Genomic DNA, 22,251 nt, shown 5'->3' with positions numbered 1-22,251 from the left:
ACGGACATCGTAAATAATTTACAATGCTAGATTAAGGAATTCATATATTTCTGGTGAAATTGAAAACAGCAATGTCCGCAGAATCAACGACCTTCTGTAATTATTGTTTTGATGGAGGCAATTAGTTTAGTTTTCTGAAAAGCTGCGTCGATTCTTTTGTTCCATATCTTGAGGTCAAATTGTACGCGTGAGGCGAATTTACCCTCGGGTGAACACCGTGTACACAATACAGACGGTCAGGTAGACATTCGTAGATTGCAAACAGAGGATTGGCTATCACCGACCAATAGACTTAATGCAATGAGTTATTCTAGACTATCTCTGCTTAAATGACCTCTTCCAAGTATTAGTTTACGGTCGGATCTTGTACGGTGAAGTGTGTCCTTCGTAAACTCGGTGCGTCTGTGTTTTCGCCCTTCAAAATTTAGTACAAATTTTCCTAATAATACGAGAACGTTACCAAAAAACGAAACGAAATCAAGTTTAATTCGTTGCCTTTTGGCGGTTCAGTGCGAATGTACGAAGCAATTTATACTCGATACGGTGAAAAATTTTCGGTTCGTCGAGCACAGAATTGTTTCCATCCGCCTTCTATCCGTTACTGGATTGTTCCAAATTTTCGATATCCGTAAAACTTGGGGAGAATTTTTTTCAGTTTCCATCGAAGATCGACGAATTTTCGGTGAAATCTTTCAGTGTCTTTTCCGTCGCGATCGATGCTTCCGTGAGTACGGAACACGGGGTGGTCTGTGGTTACCGATAAGCTCGACTTCATCTTCCTCCTACCGTATACACGTCGACGACCTGCGACGAGGTTTCTACTTCGATGAAGTCGAGGTGACACGGCCGGAACTAGTGAAGTGAACGGGGCGAAAGGTCAGCGAAAAACGAGGCATACGGGACTTTGAGGTACAGTGACCAACAAATATTTTTAGACAAACACATTTTTTGCTGATATTACTTGAAATTACCGGTAACTAAACATTACTGTTCTCGGAGACGATTTGTTAATTTTTAATATAATGAAATTCTTCAGGGTACAAGAATAGGAACTTTACTATATATGTGTAAATGCTTAAACACATCTATATTATTTTAGCTTATAATTAATGTACTGTAGAATATTAATCAGTAATTGCATGAAGACTTAGAAGTTTTTTCTTCATATATTAATCAGTACTTGTATAAAGAATAATTCTTCTTATCTTCTTCGTTTCCTATATTAGTTTTACAAAGAAATTTTTTTAGAAGAATCCATTCACCTTTCACGTGTTTTAACACTAGGACTACCAAGCAAGTCAAAATGACATGCCAATACAATCTTGCAACTATGATTAAAATGTCATAACAATATATTTCCTCAGATCTTTTCTAACATTTATTACGATACGACATTAAAGAAATTAGTTAATTTATAAATTTGTAAATTTTTAAAAGTTGGCCACATTTACCGATCGATCAAAAAATATATGCGTTTATCGTTGGTAGTTCTAGTGTTAATAAAAGTTTTGCCATTTACGATATCCTTGACAAACAACTGTTGCATAGGCCAACCAACCCTAACATGGGAGCTGGTTGTCACATTACTCTAATTAACACCAAGCCACCAGGTATCTACACTAACATTGCAACGTAATATTTATTTTTAAATCACAAACACCTATTTTGTCTCTTACTATGAAGAAAAATTTTAAGTACTTAATAATTAGAGGGAAAAGAAATTGCCAATTAAGAAACGTGATGGTCTCCCTTGCTCTGTAGGTAGAACTCGAGTCGAACAAGCAACAAATGTCGTGAATTTATCGTGAATCTGTCGAAACAACGCTGTACAGCTGCAACGTTTCACCTTTTAAACATTCCATATTTTTTCGCTGTCACGGTTGGCCAAACGTTGCGGTCCCGCCGCGCGCACAGCGTCCGCTTGTAAATTTAATTGAAGCTTTCCGCGGACGTCGGTTTTTAAATCGTCCTCCGTACACGTCGCGGAAAAATATAAAATTCCGTCCGTCCCATTGGCCGGCGGGCTTTCACAGTATGTAACTCGATCTCGCCGAATATATCGGAAAGTTTCATCTCGGAAAATACTCAGAGGGGTGAGGGGCATATAGAGGGGGTGTGGTCGTTGCATTGAAAATATAATGTTACGTAACGGATTCACCCAACGAAGGTTGCTTTCGTTCCGGATGGATAGTCGAAGTTTATCACTGAATCATGCGCCTCGAACGAATTCCGTTTTCTCGATTAATCCGTAATATTTCACGAGGCTACGTATGTTTTTATTCTTTTAACGGCATCAACGCTGTCGATCGAAATTCTGAAATGTTTCGCTCGACCGAAATTTTTTAATGGATTATCAATTTCCATTTATAGTGGACGATTTAAAGGGTTGAAAGGACTTTTTCGGTTTGTATTTCACTGTATTCCCCGATAGTTTGTTGTTCTCTTCTTTCATTTATATTGTCAATTAATGTTTTGGTTGTGCTACAGTAATGTCTCGATGAGTGTGACATACTGCAAGGTGGAAAAGGTTTTCAGTCCCTCCTAAATTTCCTTTTTTTACCCGAAGTCTAGCCTCTGTTTACTCTGTTTTGATTGGTTCCACAGGGGGACTTTCCCAATGATGGGAAAAACGTCATTCCTCGTGTTGCATTCATCGAGGAATCACTGTATTTGTTGGACGATAGAAAAAAACAGACTTCGAGACTTGTCTTTACTTCCAATAGGTTTTCGCGGATTTAACGAACGTCGATGATTCGATGATTTGCGAAGTTTCCTCGTCGCGGTTCCCACCGACAAGATACACGTCTGACGAGCCTCGGCTCTCCGCGATCTTGAGGAAAAATCATTTCACGTGACGCACGGGGCCCCGATAACGGTGTTTGTAATTGGCTCGCGGTGATTAACGATAAAGCGTGCCGAGCACTTCGAGGCTTCGTACGCTGATTGTATGCATATTGCATGAGGTTCGGCCTTTTTGTTTTTTAACATTCGCCTGCCACGGTCCCGGCGAATGCCTCCGGTGTATATACGCGCATAATCAAAGAGCTTTTACGTGACAGAATCGATGTGTAACGAGAATTATTTTCGTGATCCTTGGAGGGGGGAGGACACTTTGCATTATCATGTTGGATGGCTGCGGGATCGATACACTTTGCAAAATGTGAATGGATCTTGAAGGTGTGCTCGAGATCTGGGTAATTTTAATACAACATAAACGATGCATTTTAAATAATAAAGAGTATATAAATATCTTGAGGGATACTAGCACATGTGTATACATTTACTGTTTCTTTAACCTCTTCAGGGACGAATTTATTAAGAAGAGAATTTTTTTTTATTCTGCGACTGTATTTAATTGATATGTATTTATGTATAAATATTAAGAATCAATTGGTAGAATATACTTGTTTGTTGGGGAATTACCTGGGGAATGTTTACTTATAACTTTTCAATGGTACTTGAATGAAAGAAAACTAAACGTGTGCTAAAAAATAGGGTGACCATTATCGTGAATAAATATTTATTAGAAAATTCTCTCACAAGAAATACATACCCTATCAACTGATTGGCGTTAATATTAATAAATATTATTTGGTTGGAGGGGGAAAATACTGTGACAAACAAAAAAAGTTCTTAAGATTTTTTTTAGGTCATCAGTGGTTCTTTTTTAAAATGGGATTACATATTTTTATCATTGTCGCGTAATAATTGCTGTCAAGATCCAATGATCTATAGTACTGCGACCTTCATTTGACCTTGAGTACGAGAAATCTACAAATGTAGGGAAGTAGATTTACATACTAGATCAACTACAATTAGTGCAAAAATCTGTCGAAGTTGGTAGACATCACTTTGAGCATTTATTAAAATAATTCCTCTGCAAATCTAAGGTAAATGAGATAATGTTACTCCTCTGTTGTCTGAAGCAAGCTTCCGGTTACGTGTGTAGTAGGAAGAGTAATTTCTCTAGTTGTTCGAAAACACAACATTGGAAGATTGACAAAAGCTTTGCGCAGGCTCTGCCTGGCATCAGACTCATAAACTAGAGACTAGACAACATTACTGTGTACTCAGAGAGTGTGCCGTTGAGTCGCACTGTCATTAACGTTGCACAGAAGACTTAATTCGCGGTCTGTCATCGGCGTGGTAAATCTACGAGCACGACGTGTGCAATTATCCGTCCGCCGTTCTCTAAGAAGCTTCTTCCACGAAGCGGTTATAAACCCCGCGAGAGAAAAAAAACAATACCTATGAAGCATAAGCGACTCGTAATAAGACGTCGAGCAGATCTTCGCTCGGATACAGGCGGCGAAGTTCTCTCGATATGCGTACGTGGGTTTCCACGTCGCGTCGTTCGTCTCGTTCATCTTGTAAACGAAAAAATATACCTGACAACGTAATACAATTACCCAGTTACGTCGCGTGGAAAGAAAGAAGCTGAGAAAAAATAAAGATTCTCGATTCTTCGGTCAAGAATTGATTGTATTCCGACTTGGACATATTGTTAACCTCTTCGGGGACGAATTTATTAATTGTAACTCTAGAGAAAATTATTTGCTTCTTTATTTTTCATTTATATTTATTTAAAATATATTTATGTTAGTGAGTCTGGATTTCGGATGTTTATGCATTCATAGAATTTTTTCACTTGGAAAATTCACTAAACTTATGGTTTTAATGAAGTTTGATACTGTTATGTGTTATTATGGAATACTCGATCCTTTGAAATTTAGTATGGTAAAAAAGTTTTAGAAGGTTTATTGAGGTATTTAGAATTCCTAATAGGGTAAATGCAGTTTCCTTTGCGTTCAGTTTCGTAAAATTAATCCATGAAACTCTGTATTTGCATAAAAGTCCGCAGTATAGTTATTCTTAACGTGATAAAGTCTCAGGTAGAGAATTTAAAATTCTGTTCAAGTTTAATTTCAGGATATTAGTACCTGATACTGTAAATTTTTATAAAATTGGTGGGATATTCCTCTTCTTTATAGGGTAATTCCCAAGTGAATATTTATCGTATCTTTTGGAATTATGCTTCAATTACAGACAAGCAACACGTACGCATACACACTACCGATCAGAAGTATGGAACCAGAGTTCATGATCGATGGAACAGTAACTCGTGATTCTCTTACGACATAACGAAAATTACGAAATCAGTACATACAGAAAACATTTCCAATCAGTTTTAACGCTATACTTTTATTGAAACTTTGTAAAATAATATTTTTCGATTTGTTTAATTATCAGACCTGGTCCTTTTTGTTCGGTAGTGTATTTCAGTATCCCTTAAGAGGTTAATCAAAAACCTGATCCCATAAAAAAATTTACCAGTGGAATATTCTAATCGCATGTTTAAACTTCAGAAAATTAGTCATCGGAATCGTGACGTTTTTGGAAAAAAGAATCTACTCGATGGTCACTCGAGTAAGAGGAGAATAGACAATTTCAGCGAAGAGTTAATACGTCTGACTGTCAATGAGGCCGGCGTTCCCCGAGCAAACAGATGCCTCCTTAATTAGCGGCGTTCATTAACGCGCGATAAGAATATTCTTCGAGCGGCATAACATCCGCGCGAGATCGAAAATCTCACGTTGCGTCATTGGACGTTATCAATCACGGGATTCGAGTCCGTATTAATCGCGAACACGCGGCGATAAACAACGATCACCCAATTAACGATTCTGTTAATGCGAAACGGATAACAGGATTTATGAGATCTGCCCCCAATATGGCGACCGTTGGGGGGTCTACGATAATCGAGAAAATTCGAGCAATAATCTAAAGAAATTTCAGGAAATCATTATGAACTTTGCGACTGAATAATAATAACCACGTAATTATAAATACGATCAGTGTGATAAAATTGGCATGGTTCATAATCCACGTCCCCAATATGGCAAAATTCGGAACGTAATCTGCAGTGACGCATTGTAATTTAATGGAATTAGACGAAACATTTATGAATTTTGCAACTGAATAACATTAATCACGTATGTATGTAATTGGAGATTTGGTTAGGATGAACCAGTAGGCCTGATTTACGAACTCCGCTGACAATATGTCCGCCATTTGGGGTCTCAAAAATTGAAGAAAATCAAGAGAGATAATCCGTCGTAGCACATATTGTAATCTAAAGAAAATCGAACAAACATTTATGATCTTTGCGTTTGAATAACATAAATCATATAATGTAATTAGAAATTCGGTTGGTAATGAAAGAATTAAATCTCATTTACGTGTTCTGTCGGCAATATGGCGGCCATGGCGGCTTCCTAAAGTCGAGAAAAATCGAGACACGAACCGCAGTGCCGTTCTGCGTCGCGATTTAATGAAATTCAATGGACAATCGATGGAGCCACAGCGACTAAACGGCTAACTGTCGTGAACGACGACGATTTCCTTGGAAAAGACTCGGATCGGCTAGCAGTGCCCAGAACCGTCGCGGTTCGTCGGAGCCGTAGTTAATGTATCGATATCGTTGCCAGCGGTCGTGGTTTATTTTCGTTCGGTTGAGCAACCGAAATGTGTGTCGACGCTTTGTACAAACAGTGCATAAAGGTTGGATCACAGCTGAAAAACTCGTCCGGTTCGCGTAATATTAACAGGCACGTCCGGTTTCATGATTTTTTTTTTTTGTTTCGGTTGCATATTGTATTCCACACTAGGTGGTTTTGGTGTAATAACTAAGCTACAACAGGAACGACGTGTAAAAAAATTCACGAACTAAATGGTTGGCAGTTTAACAAAGCTTACCGACTGTAAATTATCTTTTGAGGTAGTTTCACAAATGGCAATTCTGTGTTATTTTTATCTTAGTAGCATATCTGACATTGTTGCTGACCGGTTGAGTTAGATTTTGATAACAGACAGTTTATGCATAATAAGTCTACATTTAATGTTTTATCTGGAATATCAGGACGAAGGTTTATTATATAAGCAGAATAACATGAAACAAATAGATAATTGAATACAATCTTCCGAAAGACACGCTTTTCTGAAACTGTTACTGTTTTAATCACTTTTATTCGTATTAGTGTCTTTCAAGGACCACCCGGTTGAAGCAATTGCTTAATTAAAATTTCACGTCGCTTGGAAGGGTATATTTTCGACGGCCATCAAATATATCGATTCTCGTCATATTGTAAATTGTATATCTGTTAATGTTTTTCGATAGAGAACCAGTTGTATTATAATATAGAAGACTCTATTTTTCAATACTCACTTTCGTTTTCTGGTGAGCAATGCTCCAAGAATCCAAAATCCAATTCAGAATTCTGAAGAATTTTCCTTTGAACGATACAATTTAAATTAATTACAACGTTCATCACGCGGACATACATTCTATTCAATGTAAAAATATTAAACTAACATAATTTAATCTCTATCAACTTCATTACAATATTTAAAATTGAACGAAAGATACACACTCTTGATCACTGTCAGATCGCGGTTTTGTCTCACAGTGCCCCATTTAAAACATATCAGCGCAGCATTAACGAGTGTTTCCGACCTTACCACAAAAAAGGAAGAAGAGCATTTCAACGCTCGTAGAGATACGAATATTGTAGCGTGACTCGGTCGGCCATTTTCAAGAACCGTCCATTCTGCTTGCCGTTGAATCGCGACAAGAACGACTGTGTTGTTTTCGTGTTTCAACGAAGCAGGTTACACGATAGGTACACCTACGTGCAAACTCGGCTTCCTCTAAGGGAAAACGCAATATAGGGATTGGGGCCTTCTGCTTCTTGATAAATTTATTTAAAATATTGAAATAAATGTTAAACCGAATTTCGAATAATTTTCAATAATTCCGAGACCAAGTGGTACGAGGTCTTTTCCTTACATCACTTTTTCCCCGGAAGTCGAACTTGCTCGCGAAGGTACCACGGTGTCTCAATGGTTTAATCCTTACGATGCACCGCGGGGGCACGTCATTGCGCATCGCTGCGTCACGTTGCACTTGGCTCCCTTCCAGATGCACCGGGGACCGATAGCGGTCAGATCGGGCCAGGAAAGTTCGAGCTTTTCGTACACGCTCGACGTGATTTAAATTTTCGCCGAACCTCGCGACAGGACAATTGAGGCATTCCCTTTCTCCTGCCACGTCTTTTCAACCCTTAACTATAGACCACTCGTCTCAGAGATGAATAATTCGACTGCGACTACTTCGTGACACTTTTAACAACCCAAGAAACGGTACTTTTCGGTCACGTGCGAAATGATCTAATGACGTGAAGTATTAACGATTTGCACTCGAAGCTGGTTCGGATACGGGAAATTATAAATTCGAAGCTTGTTTTACTAATAAGGAATTAGAAACTCGACGAAATCTTTTGAAATGAATATATAAAACAGTAATATATTTTCTCAAAATTTCAATGTTTGATATATTTCTTGTTATTGTTAATTTCGATATGTATGTTGGAAAATGTTTTATTTGAAGTCCAAGCTTGTAATTATTTCTGCTGTGACGTTTAAGGGAGCGCTCTGCAAGGTTACTTTCGCTTTTCACTCGTCCCTCGAGTTACTACTTTAAATTATATGGCGACTGAGAGTCACGTCTCGAGTGTAAGGAAATAAAACGCTATTGCAGCTGGCAAAATTGAATACTAGGTTGTGATACTGAAAGAAAAATTCAGATTTTTCTGCGAGACGAGTGGTCTGTAGTCATTAACAAATCGAACTCATGGAACTGCATAAATTATGACCCTAAATTCATATTCATATCCACATATTTTCACCGATGCTGGTGAGACGTCAGATTTAAAGTGTTTCGTAAGTTCCCGACATGTCTGCTGAAATTTCTTGGCAGCCAATACCGCCCATTTTCAATTCTATTACTATAGATCGACCGCAGAAGTGTACCGTATAATCACCATTATTATTATTATTATTGATTCTCTTTATAACGTACGTACGAAGAAAACGAAACACGTTTTACGATAGAAATACGACGAAGAGCTGTATTGAACGCCATGACTCGTGGCTGATTACAATATTCTAATTTTTCACGGCAATTCCGCGCTGGTCCGTGATATTCTCGACTCACTGTCGGCGTAAAAACGAAGAAAAATGTTAAGTCAGCTTCACAACAACGTTTTATCTCTCTAATAATCGTAATTCATCCGAAAACAACCGAATGTCTGGGTTAGGTGATTCATGAACAGCAGCTGACGTAAGCGCAATTCTTCAGACTTTCGCGAAGCAACACGGTTTTAAAACGATTCACACCTGACGACGCCACTAATTATACGAGACGGCTGGTTTCAGTTTTTTGCGGAGCGAACAAACGCGGCTGTATTCTGCATCGATAACTAATTTGTCAGCGTTGTACGCGTCGCGGGTCATTTACATGACGATTCATCGTGTATAGATCGCGTTTTGCAGCCATTAACTTTTTACCAGATCCTTCGATCGATCGTTCTGGTTCAGATGTTCCGGTCGCTTTCTGTAATTAAATGTCTACAATCTGATAGAATGTATTTAAACACATCATTTTTCATGTTTTCGAACATGAGTCATCATTTTTTTGTTGTCGAATTTAGTTAAAAAATACAGGCTGTCGAAGTTTACGATTTTTGACTATTTTCGTGAAACCACTATGTATTTAAAATTTTGTAACTTGGAAACTATTTATTGTATCGAGTTCCTTCTTTACTTATTTTAATTAAGAAGGATTGCTCTACTATAAGAATTTTTTGTCATTCGCAAAATTCATGTTTTAGTAGGGAAAATTATAAACAAATTCTTTTTTGCGATTTTCTCTGTGATTGTCAAGGGGTGTTAAATTTAAAAAAAAATATGGTGATATTCTTTGAAATCTTACCTATAAAATGAGCTCTTCGGAAAGATGAAGCAATTAAAATTAGTCCCACAAAGAGCTGTAAAATTGACAGCTCGAAAGAAACGCCTCATTTTTGTGTCAAAATCGTAGAATTGTTGATAGAAATCAGATAGAAAGGTAAATCTTTTTCGACGGTAAAGCTAAACTACAACAGAATCAGAGAAAATTACAGAAAAAGTATCACACGCAAATTTTAACCTTGGAAATTTATGTCAAACTTGACATTTTAAAAAAAAATTGCAGTTTTCCGCTATAATGTACGGTGGAAATTTTTCCATGACTTGTTATACATCATTTCCTATAGACTTTAACAAGCTGAATTAAAATCTGACCGTAGAATATGTCTACCGTTTTAGGATTTAACAAAAAATGCGATTTAAGTGAAAAAAGTCGATAGAAATCATTCTGGTTTATATGCTTTGATAACACTTTAGTTTAAACTTAGTTGCCAGTGTTTCTTCGTCGTAACATTTTTCCAGCCACGTTGTTTCTTGACGCGCGAGGAAAATGAAATTACTCCCTCGTGTCTAACAGACGGAACGAGGGTATACCCGCGTGAAATGAGAATGAAAAATTGGACGGGGCCGGCTCGGATGAAAACGTGGACCGCTGTGGTGCGTTTATTGTATCCTTTCTTGTATTTTTGAAGAAGTAATTCCTTGGGATCTGCTTGATACACGTAGCCGTGTAATGGATTCGCTCGAGTCCTTAGTAATTATGAACGTCACGGCGGATTCGACTTGGATTGAATCATGGAAAATTTAATTTTAACAACGAGGACGGGTTTTATCAGTCCGAAATATACAAGAAAGATTGGATTATTCTACCAAAAAATTGCATGATATTGTATTGTAGATGCCTCTGCTTCTGCTAGAAATACATAAAATCGGTAATAGTCAAACGATCGGTAGTAGTCAAACGATTACACGTGAAATCAGACGAAACATGATAAATCAACATGTACAATTGTATAGAGTGCAGCCAAAAGGACAGTAGATGATTCTACATACAAAAATAAGTCGAAAAGTGGAGTAAAACTTCTTCGCTAGAAGCTTCGTTTCCGAAATAATCGAATTTGAAAGCCTCCTGTATCTTCGCTAGCATGTCTGTTCATTGCAGTCCGTTTCTACTTATTTCCGACACAAATGCATGCATTTTAGATGAATCTTTTATAACCGTTTTTTTCGAAATGAGAGAAATTATACTACTTTTTTTTTACCTTTAAATAAGGAATCACCTCCTACCCCGCATGTATTATATTTTCTTTTCGGCAGCACCCTTTGTAAAGACATAAGCAGGGTCGCGTCCAAAGCTTTTTGGGATCTATGCATACTGATGACAATTGATGGTCTTCCTATGTAAACAAGAATGAGGGTGATATTTGTTTAAAAAAACCACAATGTTCGAAGTTGCGTTAATTTATGTTACCATAATTTAAAATTCCAAAAACTATAAAATGAACATAAAAAATCAATAGATGACCTAAACGGTTTTAAAAAACTAAAAATTTGTATTTCCTGATTTTTATGTCTGTAAACTTATTAACCAATTTCGCCTAATGGGAAATGCATGGTCCTAGGCATAAGATGAAAAAGGTATTCCGCTGCTATTCGATCGAAACCCGGCCACAAGACGAACATTATCGTTCATAGATGTTAATTTTCATCTCCCCTTGTTCACGGCTGAAAGAACTCTCAGTTCATAATAATAATCGAAACAGTTCCGAGGGGCTTGAATTTCTCCCGATTCAATCGTCTGTAATCGAATCGATATCGGAGGTGGGGATTGCTGCCCCGGCGACATCTGACGCGCGTCGACAGTTGCGAATGAGCGATCGTCGCAGCCCCGCGGGTGATCGCCGACCGCGTATACATATAAATGCACTTGAACGGATAACGTCGCGTCAGATGACAGGCCAAGTTTTTCAACCGGTGTGTGAATCATCGGCCACAATGGCTGAACAGCGTCAGTCTGTTACCGGTTTTCGAGGTAATCGCGGGCCACCGCGTTAATTATCGAACGGTGACGCGGCGCACAGTGGTAAAAAAAAACCTAACAAATCGGAAATAATTCTAGAAATGGGCAGTTGGTGGTATTTTCGATGTATAGCGATTATTGCATTGCGAGTTATTGACTATGTGATACTTTTCTAGAAATTTAGTTAATAATTAAGGTAATGAGGTAAAGAGAGGCTTTTTTATGGTTTTCATTTTTCATTTTTTATCCGAATGTTTTTTATTATTTAAAGGGGCGAGAAAATGAAAAATAAAGTAAATACATTTAAAAAATAGTTCCATTTATTCTGGTTCTTTGAAAAATTTTATAACTTCTGGTGGATAGTTTCCTTATCAGTTCAGAAAAGCATGCACAATAATCACCAGCAGTTTTTACACTTTTTAAAGAGCTAGAAATAATTGTATGATATCTACATTTCACTTTTTCACTACTTTAAATAATAAAAAAACATATTTTTGTCGAAGGAATAACAGATGTACTAAACTTCCAAACTTCCAAAAAGTATATTTCAAAAATCCAGTTTCTGGTGCTTGATTTTTCCGTTTTTTTTTTTACGATCTTTCACCATTAAGCCATGTGGCGTTTAAATTAAAAAACAAACGTCAAACCCCAGAAAAGACGTGTGGTACAGGAGAGAATACGCACAGTCATAGATTTCACACGACGTAATAATACGTCGTTGTGGGTGGGGGCGATTTCAATCGGCGTCTATTCGGTGTTAAACAGAGGCGGGGAAAAACCGTCGTGCCGTTTAACGTCCGATGATTAGAATCACGGGTACCAACACGCGATACCCCGCGGAGAGTATGCGAATGTACGTCACAGGACGAAAACGAGATGATTTGCTCGAAAGACTTACGGGACCATAATTCAACGATTCCGTTCGTCTTCTTTTTTTTTTCCATTCTTCTCCCTCTCTCTCTCTCTCTCTCTCTGTTCGGGGTGTATCCGTGTATGTATTCTTCAGTCGCCGTACCGCAAATATTTGTGCGCGATGCGTGAAGATCGTTCTACACGTGGAGGCTAATGCGTCTTCGAATAATTCCCGGGACGAATTTCAGGTCACGTAGGGTCGCAGGCTACGCAATCTTCTTTGTTTGCCGTCCTCTTTTATCCCCTCTAGATCGGCGTTTCGCGGATCCTTTTTCCTTGCAAGGGAAGCGCACCAACTCTCCAACTTCGATTGTTAATAGGGTTTTGTAGGATTATAGTAAACACGTTTAAAATTATATATATGATACATTAGGTGTGGCGACTTGATAACTGTGAAGATGTAAACAATTAAAATTACGTACCTTTAACCCCTTGCCTTATAACATCGAGCCAGACACGTGATGACGATTTCAAACTGGATTTAATAAACATATATACCATTCACTTTCTTTGAGTCGAAGTGAAATTCTGTTTGATTGGTATTAATATTTAAGATTTACAGTAAATAATACACTTGCCCTAAGAATAAAATTTCTTTCGTATCTAGGAAATTTATGCTTGAAAGTACAGCCGACAAAAAAATCGTAAAGCAAGGGGTTAAGATTGGATGTAAATCGAAGATTCTGGCATTGATTCCTGTTCAAGGAAATATTGTTTTGTTCTATTTTGCCAATGCAATTTCGATAACATTGACTTACACTACCGTCCATAACCTTGTTAAACTCGAAGTTGGACAGTTGGGGTTCGTCCCTCGTTAGTTACAGTTCCTGGAAATCTGTATCTACGTTTCTTCTCGGTTTCCGGAAACTCTTCGTTTGACATTGTTCAATAACGCGATGCCCCCCCCCCACCCGATTACGACGGCGTGTCACGCGGACCAAATAGACAATGTAGACGTATTTTCGTGGTAGACATTTGTTCGTCGCCGTCCCAGGGATCTCGTGACATCCTCACGACTGTGGCAGCGTCACGTGGCGTTCTGCGTGTCTTCGCGGTAGCCGTGACTCCACGCCTCGCGGGGCCGCGGCTCGATTTGCAATTTAAAAATGACGAGATACGGACAATATTGATTTATCACGCCAGAGCAAAAGTCACGCGGTGTACAATCTTCTCTAATCTTCCGCGAACGGGCGTGCGATTCTGGTAAAGTCGCTGTATTTTTATCTGACGCTTGCTATTATGTGCGTCAGACCGATTGCTTGAAAATTTAGGCACCTGCTGATTCGATTGACGATTATACTTGACTCCATTTTTATGAATGGAAATTATCATCAGGATGGCATTATTCACGTGATCAAGTAAAGCCTGTACTTCTCTTGACGCCTGTTACGAGGTGCGTCAGACCGATTCCTTGAAAATATGGTCTTTGGGAGTTTTAGTTCGGCAATTACATGTGATTACACACTCATGAATGGATATTAGTTTCGGGATTTCGATGTTCATGCGGTGAATTAGAGCCACTGGTACTTCTCTTGACGCCAACTATGTGCGTCAGGCCGATTCCTTGAAAATTTAGGTACTTGCGGATTCGATTGACGATTATACTTGACTCCACTTTCATGAATGGAAATTATCATCAGGATGGCATTATTCGCGTGATCAAGTAAAGCCTGTACTTCTCTTGACGCCTGTTACGAGGTGCGTCAGACCGATTCCTTGAAAATTTAGGTACTTGCAGATTTGATTGACGATTATATTTGACTCCGCTGCTATGAATAAAAATTATTATCACTATTTCTCTATTTACATGGTAAATTACAGCCTGTACTCCAACATTTTAACAATAATATCCGTCATAGGGATAAACTCAGAAAATTGTATGAAATTCGTAAAATTCTATACATCATTGGCAGAGTACACAGAGGATTTAAATCGATAGTATTTAAACAAAAATTTGTTTAAATGCGATGTAACGAATATCACCTAACAATTCAATCCCATCAACTTAATCGACACGGTGCTGCTCCCGTCCTTTGAAAAATTCGACGAGAAGAACCCCTCGAAACTCTGTCACCCGGAATTCCAAAAACGATTCTTTCCCCAGATCCCGTGTTCAAGGTAAATATTGTGTTGCCTCGGGGCTAATATCAAGTGTCATCCACGCGGAAATGTGTGCCGTCGTTTAAATTAAAATTCCGTCCACGCCAGGCCGGAAACTGGATCCGAATGAAAGCCGCGTGGTAACGTCCAAACAATATTAATGAAAAACGAAGAGGGCCGTGAGAGAGAGAGAGAGAGAGAGTGGAGCACGGTCCGTGGGGCAATATAAATTTCCGCGTACGACTTTATTTAATTTTCGTTCGGCGCCACCGCCGCCGCGGGAAGAAATGATCCCCGGGCTAGTGGAAAGTTCCCGTCCGTGTTCAGACCGGCCGCGGTTAGGCGGTTTAGTATTATGCAAGTTTGACGTATTACAGAGGTGGCTATCACGGTGTTTAACCGATTTATCCGTTATCAAACAACGCACCGGTTGATTCATTGTACCGTCAACAATCGGTTCCCCGGCAATAAATTTCGCCCGGGCAAACAGCCGAGTGTAAGTAAGTCAAACAAAACGCTTCTGTATGACAGAAAACACACACACACACACACACATATATATTGTCTTTCTCTTTGTTTCTAGCTCTCTGTCACACGGTCCTTGCGCGAATCGTCGCTTCGCAAACAATTGTTAAAACTGGGCTCGTAAAAGCGCATTCCGTGGGTATTTCGTGTTTGTCACGGAATTAACAATCAGCGAGTGTCGTAACGAACGATCGGTAAGATGGATATGGAGTTCATATTTTTCTTCGTAACAGCCAACATTCTACAGGCTGAGTGAGGTCTTTCAGTGACGATGTAAATGTTTCTATTTTTTTTTTATTTGCTACCTCTGAGTCACGGCTAATCGGATTCGTTGTTGGGGTAAGGGTGGGGGTGGCTGGGAGGGGCAGAATTCGTTTGAGATTCTTATTTAACGAGACGGAGACGCTCGCTCCGGCGAAACGGTTTATTGTTTTCAGACGAATCCGTGGCACCGAGAGAGACCTCTGTGAAGTTCGGACGAAACGGGGGTGATATTAGGCGCCCTTATTCCTTGCAGAAAGCATGTTTCCGGAGTTGCGTTTCGCGAGACTTAATAGCGAGCGCTTCAAAGGTAAAACGAAGTAAAAGGAGTGAGTTCTGTATAAATGTAAGAAAAACGGAAAGGACTTACATATATAACGATCGTTTCATCACTTTAACCCTTTAACTTCTAATTAAAACTTGTTTTACAAGTACGAAAAACTCTGGGACATAGGGTTCAATTATTGGTTACGTACAGAATGTATAATATGTATGAAAATTCGTAATTTTCACTGTTTGATTTCTATATTAAACGTAGGTACTATTATGTTAAAAATAATGATGAGATTTTAACAGAGATCGTTAAAATTTTCCTTTCGTTAGTCAGTCTTCCCATATGTTAGTGCCATGTTCTGTACATACAATTATAATGAGTTTCACGGTCTGTTTGTAGCAGATGTCAATCGAGTGCGTTGTACGATATTGTGACACGATCAAGTCAAGATAACTCGTCGAGAAATCGATCCAAAATTCCGAATAATTATTCCCCACCTGAGACTACGTTTTCGAGATGATCGAAGTGGAAACAATAATCGACCATGCATACCTCACGTTTGCAATAAGTAGAATATTTCTTTAGAAATCTAAAATCGATCACGATTTCAATTATTAGGTGCACAAATCAATTCGTGATCCCCACAATTAATTGAATCGAAAGCGAGATTAGATATGTTATGTAGGAAGAGAAAATAAGTATCCTTGATCATTGTTGCATTTCTTTTCATTGAAAACAACTTGGCGATTGGCCAACGTCCAATGATTTTCATTATCATTAGCTAGCCAGTAACCGTAAAGAAAATATCAAAGAGAATTGCTTTGGACTATTATTTGTGAATAAAGACAATAGTCTATAATAACCAAAAACATTTTTTGCAAACAGGACCTCCATGGGAACATCCTCTACAAGATGTTAAATGTTTCTACTCGATTGGTACATTCGTTGCAGAGTAATAGCTGGATAAACATTTAAAAAAAACATACGTAAACATATAATTGTATACCTCCACCTTTTCGAAGTCGGTCAAAAAGTAAAATGAAACAGTCTGATGGAGCTCGAAAGGCGAGAGGAACAAACGTCTTGCCACAATCCTCTCTCTCTCTAACTCTCTTTCTCTGATTCCTGGAGATTCTTGGTACGGAGCATTTTTCTGCATTACAGTTATTTCAAGAGTAAATCGTCTGGATTGATAAAAATGGACCGCGGCGTGTACACCGAGCGTTCTTCCTCCTCCTCAGCAGCCGCGAGACCGCACACGAACGACGAAGGAATATAAAGGGCCGGAACGAAATTGGACGATGATATACGTTCCATCGTACCCTAACTACGGCTTCCTCGTTGATTTACGTCCGTTTTTACGCTTCCCGAGTTGACGAGCACGGCCGGCTCGTAAGAACGATTCCATCATTCTGACGGTGTTCGTCTTTCTTTTCCAATTTTCCGCTTACGATCCGCGATGGAGAAATCAGGTCGGTTGTTCGGGAACCAACTTCAGGAAGATTCCAGTTTTAATCGTGACGATGATTTCTTCGAAAAAAGTATTAAACCTTGGAGAATTGGAGAACGTGAAGGTAGACGCGTTTGTATTCGAGGTAGAACGGCCAGAGGAGGTTTACATTGAAGTCATTAAAGAAGGAAGACGTGGTTTTTTTGTCTTTTATTGTGCAACTATGCTGTTCTTACTGGCAGTATTTATTAATCATGGAGAATGTTTCATGGATCGTGGAATCAGCCAATTCAGCTGGTCCGTAATTTGTAATGAATATTATTCTCATTTTTATTCCAGTCTGTCGGAAATAAATGAACTCTGATTACAAAGATCCTAATTAAGGTAATGGATAAGATAAGAATAACGCTCTGAAAAGGAGCGTACTTTTGTGAATTATTCATGCAAATGTCGGTCAACCGAATCTTCCGAAGCTTTGTGTATTTATTAATACACTATTGAACCATTAATTAACATGTTCTTTTTATTAATTTAAACATATAACTTTCCATGTGGCACATCTTCAACTTCATGTTCGCAAAAATCTCACATAAAACGAAAACAATTATATCGATAAATTGTATGCCTGTTGTTCGAAAATAACTTCAAACTTCTAGAATGAAAATTGCAATTGAAAATCAGGTATCAAAATCTCGATTTTTTTTTTTCATTTCATATTAACAAAGAAGAATAGAAATTGTTATAATTCTCTTAGTTTCTTAGGTTTACCTTCTCATAACATGTAGCTTGTTATACGACACGAAAAATGTTATACAACATAATGTTACACAGCAAAGTACTGTATCACCTGTTATGCTACCCAGTGTAGACGCAGCTTAACATCCGTCTACTTTAAGGAGGCGCTGTATCAAGTCAATCGGTTAATTATCTTAAACACCTCGTAGACAGGAAGGCGTTCGTTCGCGAGAACGATTCAGGAGGGACGCTTTTTCTTCCCCTCGGTGGCAAGAAACAATGAACAGTTGATTATCGCGAAGCTCTCCCGTGAAACAAGTCCGGGGCGGTTGTTTAATTCGGTTTCGACGCACATCCATTCGCGCGCGTGCCAAGCGTTTCAAGGCAGTCCGTAACTCTGGCGATCGAACTCGTCCCGATCATGACTCCCTGAACACCTTAATCGAACCACGTCCGCTCGAAATCCCGGATTCCCCGGCACCCCGAAACTTTCCGACGTTTCGTTTAACGTGCTAATTCCGAGCGGGTCTGTTTGGACGGGCTACGTCTTTCCAGGCACCGGGCGGATCCATCTGAATTTCAGATCCCCTCAGGAGACACCTGGGCGAATATTAAAGCGGCGACGTTTTATTTCAAGCGGGGGAGCGAGGGGCGGGAGATTGAATGGAACTCTTCTAGGCGAATTAGAAGATTGTACTAATTAATATTCGGGAAAATAAGCGGCGGTAGTATTTGCACACGACCCCCTTTCCCAGTTCAACAATCTTCATCTTCGTGACAATTCAATGAATTCGTGAGAAATAAGTAATCAATCCTGATTTATATCTAAAATGTTTGGAACTCGCATCGTGACTCGTGGTGTTCATTTTTTCGTTGTACAAATGAAGTCATGTGATTATACAGAGTGAGTTAGTAAGAACTTGTAGCTAAAATAACTCAGTTGACAACCTATTGCAAAGTAATTACCAATTTTTTTCAACAATATCAAGAACTAATAGTCTCTCCATAATTATTTGAAATATTTTCTTTTTAATAAAAAATGTGTCTGGTTCCGTACTGCCAATGGACAAGAAATGTTCCAGATATTATCACTAAGTATTATTGTATTATTGTAACAGACAAACGAACTTTACAGATTAATCGTCCCTTAATACCACTTTTCCGAAATTTTCTAGTTCCACCAAAACCTACAACCGGTTCATAGATTATAATCCCCGTAACCGTACACTGTTTCTTGATCTTCCAGGCGCGATCCATTATCGTCGCGACGTTATCCACGCGTGAATCAACGTTCCACAGCGGAATTATCAGTAATAACGAGAATAGCGGGTGTACACGGGAATCGTCACGTCAGCGGGCCACACGTTTCGAGATAATGAGCCGTTCGCGAACGATAAAAATAAACCAGGATGATTCACGATCAGGGCCCCAACGTGGTGTGACGTCCTCAGCGACGTTTTAAAAGACACGAAAGATAACCAACTATCTGACGGTGTAACATGTCCCGCCCCATCTTCCAGTTGGACGAGGAGGGTGAGGTAAAAGGGGTCCTGTCTTAAAATGAACGTTTAATGGAGGGTCACGTAAACCGGGAACCGTGTCACCCGGGCACACACACGAACCTCCATCCTTGGCGGATCGAACGGGCTGCCGCATGCGGTATTAACTCCGAAATTAGCGAGTTCCCTCGTGAAAATAGCCACTACCGTTGCGGCCCCCTAGATCTAATCGGCCGTCCGTGGCTGCCGTGAAGCAGCTAGCCACACGGTGTAATTTCGAGAGAAGAGAGGGAAGCGTGAGATAAGTCCAGGAGGCAGCGACAGAGGTGGTTGTGTTATCCTTTGGGGAATCGGCGAATCACGTCGTGGTGAACCACGAAAATTCCGGGGACGAACATTAAATGTACAGACGGCTGTGTGTCCTCCCTCTATTTTCCCTGAATTTCGGGAGGACGAGGGGCACCGCCATTTTCGCCCACTCCCATTTCCCTCACCATTACCCGGAAGAATTTTAATCGTCGGTGGTTTGTGTAAAGAATTCTTTAATGTTCGGTGCTTGCTACGAAACTACCGTCCGCATGCAAATCGGGTGCAATTTAAAACAACACTAAACATTACTCTTTATTCTTATCGCGGCCAAGGTCGTGTTTCTGGTTTCAATTATTACGTTAAACGGTAACTTAATCGCTGGTGAAAAATTCATGGAAACGATATGCGTGGTGAATTTCACGTAGGGGAGATATAGTGGTTGGTAGGCCAGTTTTTCAGTGTTTGATTTTTAATAAATTATGTGGCCGTGATGTCATTATAATAGTTATTATATTGGGTAAAATATATATCTGGCTATCTTGTTAAATGATTGAAGTTAACTTAATGTTACAATAATTGAAGCATTTTAATGTTTCACAGTTGGACGACGAAGTTAGACAAATGGCGGTCAAAAGAGAGAGAGACTCGTTTGGTTTTGTTAGCGTTTCGAGTGTTGAATACTACGGAATTGTGTAGCCTTTACCGTGGACCCAACCTCGATCTGCAACGGCGATAGCTGCGGACAAATGGAAATGTTTTGTTACATGAAATTATTATTTCACCTGCGGCTACGTGTCGAGTGTGTGTGCGTGAGGCAATCGAGGGGTTAATAGTTTTATGAAGCCAAAAGAACTTGGAATTGTTGTTGAAACAATTTGTTCGATTTTAGTTCGTTCTTTCGCAAGTGTAATAAATGCATTAAATCGGCGGTCTAATGGAAAATTGGACATAAAAACAGTTGCATACATCAAGAATAATAATTTCTGCGAATAAGTATTTATGCGAAAATAAATTTCGTAAAATATATGACAGCTACAGCATTGTTTCGCTATAGGCTTCGATTATAACGTTTCACGTGCACTAACACAATCACATACCATTATTTACCATTTCGTTACGTCAATTTCTTATCACATTCTTTCGTTATCAAATCAATCGAAGCAGTCGGTGCATGAGCACGTAGAAAGAAACCATAAGTTCATCGTTCTCGCGAGGATCAATCGTGTGCAGTGCGTCGACTGAAGACTATTTTGAGGACAGAAATCAAATTTCGGGTACTTACGATTTATTTATACGTATTCCAATAGTTTAAAGCTGTTCAAGTATTTTCCTACGAATGATCAATATAGTTATATTATTGAACAATATTACATTACAAATACTGCATGTTTTACAAATATTGTTATATCAGAATTATAACAAAATATTTCCATCTTTTTCTATTCTGAATCTTCATTCATCGAATCAACGCGATCAGTTTGGAACCGTCGATGTTTGTTCCTCGGGAATCAACGGTTCCTCTCGATAGAAAAAATTCTGATACGAAGTAGATCACGCGGGAAGGCGTGACCCGTTGGAAAAAGCAGCTGGGGCATGCCCCCTGGATGAATAGCAGGCTGACGAGTGCAGTAACAAGGTTGAACTTTTAAAAGCGTGTATTTTACAGCCTCGCGAAGTTCGAGCGGCGACGGGCTCTGAACGACGGTACGTGCGGCGGAAAGTCGCTTGTTGCTCGTAATTTCGAAGGTCGATAGACAGAGAGACCGCCTCGATAACACGTGAATAACGATTCACCGCACACGTGATTACACGCATAATCGCGTGAAGAATCGCGGGCAATCGTTATCAAATTCCTCGTTGCAAATAGCAGGCTGCTTGTTCGATCCAATCAAACTCAAAATCGCCCCGATAAGAAACGCTCGAGGGGTCCAATCGAGGAGGTTCCGATAACGGAGGGTCACTGAGGTAGTAGATGAACTCTGGTGAGCTCGAAGCGGAAAATGTAGATCTTGATGTTACTTCGGTGAGATAGAATCTTGTCAAAGATTTTTGGGGAGTTATGGAAGACACTGAATTACAGAAGATTAAAGTACAGTAGTCCTCGCTTTATTGTCCCAAGATTGGGTCCGTGTCGCGACATGAATCGAGAGGGGTATGTGTTTGGGATTTAATTTAGGTGCTGTAGAATCTTGGCAAAGATTTTTGGGGAGTTATAGAAGACACTGAATTAAAGAAGATTAAAGTACAGTAGTCCTCGCTTTATTGTCCCAAGATTGGGTCCGTGTCGCGACATGAATCGAGAGGGGTATGTGTTTGGGATTTAATTTAGGTGCTGTAGAATCTTGGCAAAAATTTTTTGGGA

This window comes from Dufourea novaeangliae, unplaced genomic scaffold (genome assembly GCF_001272555.1).
Source record: "Dufourea novaeangliae isolate 0120121106 unplaced genomic scaffold, ASM127255v1 scaffold146, whole genome shotgun sequence".
NCBI lineage: Eukaryota > Metazoa > Arthropoda > Insecta > Hymenoptera > Halictidae > Dufourea > Dufourea novaeangliae.
Note: the sequence above shows the minus strand (reverse complement) of the source record.